General features: G+C 47.0%; 1 long non-coding RNA gene across 1 annotated transcript in view; it reads right to left on the bottom strand.

Annotated features, from left to right (window-relative positions):
* Nucleotides 1-1,548: 1,548 nt before the first annotated feature.
* Nucleotides 1,549-9,313, bottom strand: part of LOC109298017 — a 60,489-nt gene continuing 52,724 nt past the window's right edge. The window contains exons 2-3 of the long non-coding RNA XR_002097495.1: nt 5,143-5,247; nt 1,549-1,576 (exon numbers count right to left, since the gene is read on the bottom strand). This is a non-coding gene — a long non-coding RNA (uncharacterized LOC109298017). The remainder of the gene's footprint in view (nt 1,577-5,142; nt 5,248-9,313) is intronic.

Here is a 9,313-nt window from a genome sequence, read left to right as displayed (position 1 = left end):
ATTATTGAGGAAGAACATGAGTTGCAAGGTGGGACGGCAGGAAAAGCGTGCTTGTGTGTTGGGGAGTGGGAGGAAGCACATCCTGAAGTGCATAGATCGGCAAGGACACTTAAACTGAGCTAGGAGGCAGCCAAACTAGGAATTATCCAGGCCGCCCAAACTGCCCATCTCCTTCCCACAGGTGGGGCAAGGCCCCCCACGTGCCAGTGGAAGTCGAGATACTTGCTTTCAATTGTGTGGTGTGTTATAATCAGTACATTATAATACTCTGGGCATATAAAACATTTTCTAAGCATGCAAATCAACTAATCCAATCGGATCATCTATGAATGCCCTCAGCACCAGGCACTGGGGAGCAGGGGGGAAAGAGGAAGGCCAAGCATCGGTGACCCTCTAAATCAGTGATCAGTAATCACCAGGAGTCAATTCATGCTTCACAGACTAATGCTTCAGTTTTTCTATCTCCAAAATTTGGCATAATATCACTCCCTTTTTCTGTCATGCCGGTTTAGACAGCTCGATCGTTGAGGCAAGGGCTCTCTCTTGCAATGTTTGGATTGATCCGGGCCCTAATCTCAGTAAGTGAATAAAGGGCACGGTATTTCACTGAACCAGAGTGTTTTTATAGCAAAATATTTCCAAACAGAATAGCGTAAAGTATCTCATAAATATTATGCAAAAAAATCAAAATATTTTTATTTCAAAATAGAACTCTCAATTTTAAAATGCTTTCCCAGCCATGCAGATAACATTTGCTTATTCTGTACATCTCCTTTATATCACCTTTGAAATGTTTTCCCAGGCATTGAAAGCATTCTCGTTTTTCCCCCCTCCTCAGGCCTGTTGAGTTTCTTAGGTGATTATTTCCTCTTTTTTAAAAGTTATATTTAAGATGGTTAACTTTTCCCCCTAGTGATGGATTCTTTCTCACGGGTTTTTCCTTACCTGGTGCTTTCTTGTACAAGCACGTACAACTAGCAAAACACTTCTCATTCAGGAAGAATTGCCACCATACATTAACTAGAGTAGCTGGCCTTAAAAACCCCCCCAAAAAACCTTAAATTTGACTTTGACAGTGAATTGGATTCAAAAGATTTCTTTCTACTGTGCTTTATTTTTGGCCATATCTTTCATAGCCTTTGCTGGGCAGGTTGCCATGACAACCTTATATTCACCAGAGGGTGTCTATAATTGGGAGACGACATTGTTAATTTAGTTCTAGATTTTTATTTTCAGCCCTGTTTAGGCAAGGGGAACGGCTCGATTTGAGTATTTCTGCCCAAGATCACACTACAGCTTAATAATTCAACCAGCACTAGTAGCATCACACAGCTGAAGGTGGAGCTGACGTTTCTCTTTTTAGCAGGGAACTCACTGCAGTAGACAATGGCTGTATCCAGGATCCCAGAGTCACTGGTTACCGCACTGGCCATAACGCCCACAGCAATCGGCACTAGAACAAGAGCCACTGCCCAGGCAGCAAAGACCCCAAGCAAACACCAAGCAAAGCCAAGATTTTCAAGCAAGGATCCTGGTTTTCAGGGAGCATGGAGCATCCAGGTTATGTCCAGGGGAGCTGTTGAGAAGGGATGGAAATGGGTTAGTTTATGTATGAGCTAACTTATTAGCATGTATTCACCAACCCATTTTTAAATCTTCCCGTGGAAAAGGCTGTTACCTTTACCATTCAAGGGTACAAGTTCCTAACCCTTCTAGCCACAAACTATATTTCGATACAGCCGAAAACTGCAGGACACAAAACTCCTGCCATGTGCATGCAGCAGAGTCAACATCCAGTATGCAGTAACCCAGCACCAATGCCACCATGGTGCCACATAACTTCTAAGCATAAAAAAAGAAAAAAAGCAGTAGTGGGAAAACATCAGAGACAAAACAACAGAGAGAGAAAGAGAGAAAAGAATGGTTTACATCTCTTTCATCAGCAGCCACATTTACCCTGCATGGGAGCTGCACGTAGCTCCCAAGCAGCCGTTTGCTCCTGTTCCAGGCTCTGTCTATGGGGGAACATAAGTCACAGATATGCCTTTTATCTCATGAAGGCAAGACCCTGGCTGCAGCCCCTGCAGTGCATGCTTCAGTATGGATTTAGGTGCCTAACTTGGATCAACTTCCTTTGAAAATCACTGACCAGACAGGGGCTGGGGTGCACCGTTGACAGCTCAGAGGTTGCACGTTCAAGGCCATATCAGAAGTGCTCCGGGTGCAACCTGTCAGATTTCAATGAATCTGTGAATTCTGCTAAATACCTTGTCACAAGGATGTGAAAAAGGAAAGGCTGGCCAGACAAGTATCTTCAGTCACATGAGCACTCTTACAGATCTCCCTGGCACTGCTCACAGGAGTAACAACTCACCCGCACGCTTGCGTGATCAAGGCTTGGCAGCTAAGCAAGCGGAGGAGCCTCCATGTACATCAAGACTGTAGTGCTTGACAGTCTGGAGAGGTCTGCAGAGACCAAGCCAGACCGACTCCTAACAGGACGCAGACACTGTCGTGTTGCAGCCCAGCTCCTTAACATGGTTGTCATTGTAGCACAGACAAGGCTGTATTTGACATTTGTGTAAGACCACCTGGAGACAGCGCAAAATGCCATGGGCCTCCGTGTCATCAGTACATGAATGAAACATAGCCCAGTCACTTCCAGCTCAGACAATGCGGGTTCCCAGCTGTTCTATTGCCTGAATGAAATTTGAATCTGAATGACGGGAAGCTGACTTTGGTGAACTCCAGGGAAGGTGGGGGAGATGACAATTAATTATTTACAGTATATCACACGCAAAGTGTGATGCTGCCTTGCAATTATCATGAAGGGCAAAACAACCTCTGGGCGAGTTAGGAAAGAAAAAGGTGCATTATCAATGCTAGACCAAGAAATGCGCTTGAACAGTCATTTTAAACTTGAAGTCAGGCAACTCCACTGGTTGCGATATCCTTCTAACAACCGGTCCCAGCAATGGAGAGAGATGCTGTTTAAAGGGACTGTTGTCATTTTGCTCATCAGATCCAAAGCCAGAAACAAAGCACAGGTGGTCAAGGTGTGGGTGTAGATAGAGAAGAGAGGTCTTCCACTTTAAAACATCCCACCATGGTGCAAAATAGCTCTAAAGGGAACCCTAGCCATCTCCCCCACAAAGGCACACAGATACAGCTATTGCCGTATGTATGACGCACTAAGCAATAATGGGAAATGACTCCATGAACTGGTGCTTAAAAATAAGGAAGTAGCTACAGAGCTGCTGCAAGGGCAGCTAGGAGTGCTCCTCATCTGAACGCAGCTGACTTCGATGCTCTCTCCAGATCCTTCCTTCCTGTACTGGGCGCCCAGTCCCGTTCGGCTGCTCTAGTTGTGAATGTGCCCTGGAGCAAGTCAGGAAGAGTGGGAGAGAGTGTAAAAACACGAGACGATTGAGAGAGAGCTAAACATCCCAGCCCCAGTGCCTGATTCAAAGCAGCTCTGGGACTGAGGCACTGCTGAAAATCCTAGCATGTGTATTTAAAATAAACTATTTCCAGAGCGGTAGTTAACTAAGATTTCCACTGAGTAGATGTGTTATTCTTCCAAGTAAGATCAACTTTCTAGACATTTTACATCAGAGAGAAAGAGTGAACAAATAAGCAGATTTTTGCATATAGGGAAAGGGGGAAAAAATTGCCTTAGTCTCCAGTACATAATTCCAACTAGGCCCATTTAGTCCTATATTTTGTGTCAGCACAGAAGAAACCAAGAATGGACATTTCCTCATATCCACAGAAAAGCAGCAGAGCCAGAGTGCGGCTTGCTCTTTCTGCCGCTGACAGCAGAGTCCACAGCACACGGGGAATTTGGTAGGCAGGCAGCTTGCAGCTCAAATCTAAGGGCGTCAGACCAGACACACCACATTTCAGGGCTTTATCTACTCCTGGCATCCTCTCATCTCTGCCTGACTTCAGTGGGAACCGAGAGCGCTCAGTACTGAGGACTGGCACAGAAGCAGGGTATTCAGGACCCAGCAATGAGGCTTCAGTGTTTTCCAGTGCCATTGTTTCCATCAGGATACCTGCTATTCACCTGCAATCAGTGCTATTGTTCTGTAATGAATGAAGTAGAACCAGAACTGAACTCGCTTCCCCCATGACCTTGACTCTGCCCATGTGCAGAACAAGGAGAGAATGCAAACTGAGATGCCCGAGAAAAGTAGCAGAGAGGACAGTCCCTGCAAATGAAAGTAAACCCGAGGACAGCGAACCACTCAACGTACAAGCTGGGAGAACACGAGGATGCTACTCCACTGGCCTCTCACACCCTAGCAGTAGATTTCCTCATTGGCTTGCAAGGGCAGGGATGATACAGCTTTGAGGGAAATGAGTTAATTATTTAAAGCGTACCTTGATCTTAGTCACAATGCGCCTACAACCTGCTCCCCTGTTTGCAAGTCTAATGATGCACTCACTTGGACTTCAGTTGAGTTAGCTAGTATGGCTACAGGCAAAATTCAGCCTGTTGTGTACCATTCTGATCACATATCCCTTGCAAAGAAGTAAAGCTATAAATACAGATATGCATTGAAAAAAGAGAGAGAAAAAGCTCTGCAAGCTTGTGTGGCTTTTGTGGGATTCCCTGTGGTTATGGCGAGCCTCTGGACAAGATACAGGTTCTTACCAGGGACAGGCAACGGGGCTGCTCAGCACTTAGATGGTTGGTGAAGGCTGTTACACAAAAAAATCGAGAGGCACCTATATATGTTCCTGCCGCTAGAGTCAGAGAGATCATTCATCTAAGCTGGCTTGCAGAGCACTGAAAACAAATAGACCTCCCGGAAGGAGCAAATAATAGGCCTACTGTAAGAAGCAAAGCCTGGAGGACAGGACTTCTTTATTCATCTCCAGGCTTCAATGGATACAGATCCTCTTGGAGTGGCTTTGGCCTCCCTCCTCGGCTCAGGACTGGTTAGAGCAGAGGTGGCCAACCTGCGGCATGTGTGCTACAAGCAGACTGGGTAGCCCCTCTGCATGGCGTGCAGCAGGCCAGGGAGGGGGCAGGCAGCACAGGGGCAGGGAACGGAAGGCAGAGCTGCAGATTGGGCAGGGGAAGGGGACCAGAGGATGCAGGGAGGGTGCAAGAATAATCTGAAGTACACCTACCTAAAAGGTTGGCTCCCACCGAGTGAGAGTGTCCGTGACAAATGTGCATAGGCCACAGAGGCTGAGATATTTGATACCTGGGCAGCACATTCCCCCTATGAATAACTGCATAAGAAATGGTACATTAGCCTCAGAGCATCTCAGAGCAAAAGCAGGTGAGAAAATGAGGCAGGAAGAAGTGCCAGGACTTGTCTACGGCCACACAAGATGTTTGTGTCATGAGGCAGGAACAGAATAAAGGTTCCTCCCCAATTGCTACAGTAAGAAGAGATGTCACAACCTCACTTTTGAGATGTGGGGTACAGAGACAGACGTAACCAACTCACTTTTTAAAACTTATTTTTAGAAGGGCATTTGCATCCACTGGGGTGCACGGTGCCAGGAGTATTTTCAAGCCAGGGCTGGATTCACTGGCACCGAATCAAAGGGTGAAATAGAAGCTGGGCCTGTCCTGGTGACAAGCTGGGTTTCTACAGGCATAGTGCAGCCCCTTGCTCTTGGTGCATTGCATTTCCGAGGAGGCCGACGGTTGGGAATCCTCGCTTGCCCTCCCCTACAGAAACCGAGTTTTACTCTTATCAACTCTAGCACGAATCCCTCCCCCGCAACAAAATGCTTTGTTTCCTGCAGCAATAAAATCAGCTGGTCAGTTAAAGAGCTGGTTTATTCTGCAATAACTCTTGAGGTTTGAGACCACACGTTAGCAAGACGCTTTCTGCAGCTGTGACAGTCTCAGCACAGTCTCCTGGCTGATCCCCGTCTAAGTACTGAGAGGTACTGTGTGGGGCATGTCTGCAGAAAGTAAGACAACAGCACTGGGATGAAAATTTCCAGCCCTGCTCCGGGAAGTGGCCTAGTTACTCTGGGATCTGGTCTTTGGTAGTGGACAGTATTGGATGCTTCAGAGGAAGCAATGATACAGGCTTCTCGCCCTGATACCAGAGGCCAAGAGCCCCATCCTAATGGCACTTAGGCAGTTCTTAATTTAAAGTCTATGAGCATTTGCCTGCGTATGAGCAAGACAGCTCAGCACTTCTTCAAGTTTGGAAATACTTATCGGGGTGCGGGAGGGAAGCAGGGATCATGGGTTTGTTTCTGCTGTCACTTATACCCAAAACTCACGGAGAGCACAATGGCAGTAACTTGGCTGAACCCAGGGTGCATCTACATGTGCAATTAATGCACAGTAAGGTAAAAATAAGGCTCAGTATGACGTCACTGGGAACGCATCTATACATGTGCCCTGTTGGACACAGATTTGCACCCAACAGGAGCAAATCTGGTGCTGGGTAATAAGGATCTCCCAGCACTGACACCACAGACATGGTCACGGAGCTGGTGCTGGGAGATCTCTGCTGGTAGGGGCTGGAGAGCCTGTTCCCCACCCAGCTGTAGGATCTCGGAGTTGTGGGGGGAATAGGCTCCCCAGCCCCTGCCCCATGATCGAGGAATGGGGCTAGGGTAGGAGGCAGGTCCCAGCCCCGTGCCCCGATCTGCTGGTGGGGCAGCTACTGGCAGACAGGGCAGGAGGCTGGGACTTGCCCCTCCCCTGAAGCTCTTTCCAAGTCCCTTCCTGGGCAGCAGTGTCCCAGCCCCGGCCAGGAGGCAGCTGTTTCTTGGCCCTGTGCTCCCTGCTGGCCCCTGGACTAGCACTCAAGGGAAGCCAAGTCCTCCCCCAGATGGTGGCAGGGGCTCATTTGCTGCCAGTAGCAGTAAATTGCTTCCACCTCTCTGCATATGTAGATGCCTGCCCGGAAGTGTTCACTGGGGAGTAGTTTACTTGCAGGTAAACTGATCCTGGAGCAAATGCACGTGTAGATGCACCCACAGCGTGGTACTGAGTTAACAGAACTAGATGTCAGAATACCTGGGTCCTTTCCTTGGGTGTCCTGACGACTCACTACATGCCCTAATGCAAGCCCCTAATCTTTCCCTTCTTCCTCCATAGAAAAGTCCTAACTCTCTACCCAATGTTCTTTGAGGCTTAATTAATTCATGTCTGTAAAGGCACTTTGAGATCCTGAGGAGAGAGACCACATAGGATTATACATGTCTTAACATCTGCCAGTTTATAAGGGCTCCCAGAGAAAAATCCATCACTACCCCCAGGACATGAGCAGGTGTTGGTGAAGGTCAAACCGCGTGAAGGATAGCTGACAGGTGCACTGTGGCAGGAGCCCAATTGGGGATGCATGCTAAACTGCTACCATTTTTTTTTGTTGCTCACAGAGAATGACAGAGCGCCCCTCTAACACTGACACAAGTATCTGGGAGGTTTCTGGAGAGAGGATTCAAATTAACCACTGCCAACACATTAGCTTTTTTGCTTAGCTTGGCACACAGCAGACCACAACCTCATGTATTTTGCAGAGGTGTGACTGATAGTGTTAGATCGTTAAGAGCTCCCACATCCACCTATCGGGCAATTTTTCTCATTAGATTTCTCTATCATATGAGCCTTGCTGCTGCTTGCAATCATTTGTGAAATATTTTTATTTTCCTCTGGCATCTACTTTTGATTTTTCTCCATGATCCCTTAGTAGCGGAGAGAAGTTAATTGCATCAGAGGATGATTTGCTGCTTGGGCTGAAGGAAGGTAGCAAGCATGTAGCAGGAGGCATAATGATGGCTAGGAGGCGGCAATTGCTCATACCAAGTAGGGAGGACAGGGAGGAGACTTTTGCAGATGCTAGGAGATCACCTCTCCATGCAAATGAGCAGCTGGGGGAGTCAGGGCAGAGCATGTACAGAGAGTTACATAGGATGCTATTACAGGTTACCTGCAACACATTTTAAGTCTGTGGAACATTATGCCATCACAAAGTTAGAACAGATTCATTGTATTCACAGGTTAAGGCTTAATAATGCTGCCTCAGACCTGCAGAATTTGCCACTAGAGGGTCTGGAGAACAGGGGTATGGACAGGAGCCAGGACCCTATCCCTTCTCTGGGGCAGGAGAGGAGGGTGAAGGTGGCATGTAGCTCAGAGAGAGAAACCTCCATGAGGGCTGTGGCTTCCCTCTCTCTGCAGCCAGCAGGAGCCAGCCCGAGCCACAAGCAGGAGGGAAAAAGCCTGGAAAATCCTGTTTGAAGAGAACAAGCAGGGGCAGGTAGGAGAAATAAAGGAAAAGGAGTGGAAAAAAAATAAAAAATAAAGAACCAAAATCTTGCATATGTTTCACTAAATTGGGCTTGGGTCAGGGGATAGTTGGATTAGTATTCATACCAGGGCAGAACTGAGACCCTGCAGGCTCACTGCATGCCACACTGGAACAGGAGCTGGGTTAATAGAGCCAAGACCCAGCTGAGAATGGTTTCATTCACTGGCTTATCTCTGCGTGGAGGTAGCTAGTAAGATTGCTGTCGTAGTTGCTGTTTGCGTGGGGGTGCTAAAGCAAGGAGAGAACCAGTGAGCTGTACCTGGGTGCTCAGGGTGGGTTTTGGTTGCACTTCCTGGGGACACGAGTGGGTGTTGGCTTGCACCACCCCCTAGGCAGTAGAGTTTAGGAGGGTTGAAAGTTTATCCATGGAGCAAAGGAGTGGGAATGGTGAGCCCTGGGATGTTGAAGGAATAAAAATAGTGTGGGCTCTCTCTCCCCGAGGCAACAAGCTGTACTCTGGAATTGTAGCAAAACCCCCAGTTTTTGTTGTTTTTTGTTTTTTATTATTATTTAAAAATGCATTCCCTCCCTTTCCCCAACCATTTCTGACTTTCTCTCCCTCTCTATTCCCTATAGACACGTATAAGACATAGGATTAGCTTCAGCATTTTATTTTGGTAGCAAGTTGTATTTGTTTTGTTTTTTTCTCCTTTATATTCTATAATTATTATGTTTATATTGATTTTTACTGTTCTATATAACTGTTTTACTGATACTATATGATTTAGGCCTACATATGCAAGTCATGTCAAGTTTCCATTTTGTTTGTCAAGTCTCTAACTTGTCCCCATGCCCTGTTGTGTAACCTGTGACTCATACTACCCCTCCTGTGTAACTTAGTTCCTGAATGAATGGGGATGAATGAGGGTGCTTGAGAGACAATGGCAGTAAGTCTAAAAACAGCTCCCTCCAAATGACTGAACCATCAACACCAATACCTGGACCAAGGACCCAGCTATTGAAACCACCCTCACCATTCAAGAAACAAAAGATGAGGCAACCCACGATCC

Source organism: Gavialis gangeticus, unplaced genomic scaffold, assembly GCF_001723915.1.
Source record: "Gavialis gangeticus isolate Ggan-Ray unplaced genomic scaffold, GavGan_comp1, whole genome shotgun sequence".
Classification (NCBI taxonomy): Eukaryota; Metazoa; Chordata; order Crocodylia; family Gavialidae; genus Gavialis; species Gavialis gangeticus.
This window is presented reverse-complemented; position numbering and strand designations above follow the sequence as displayed.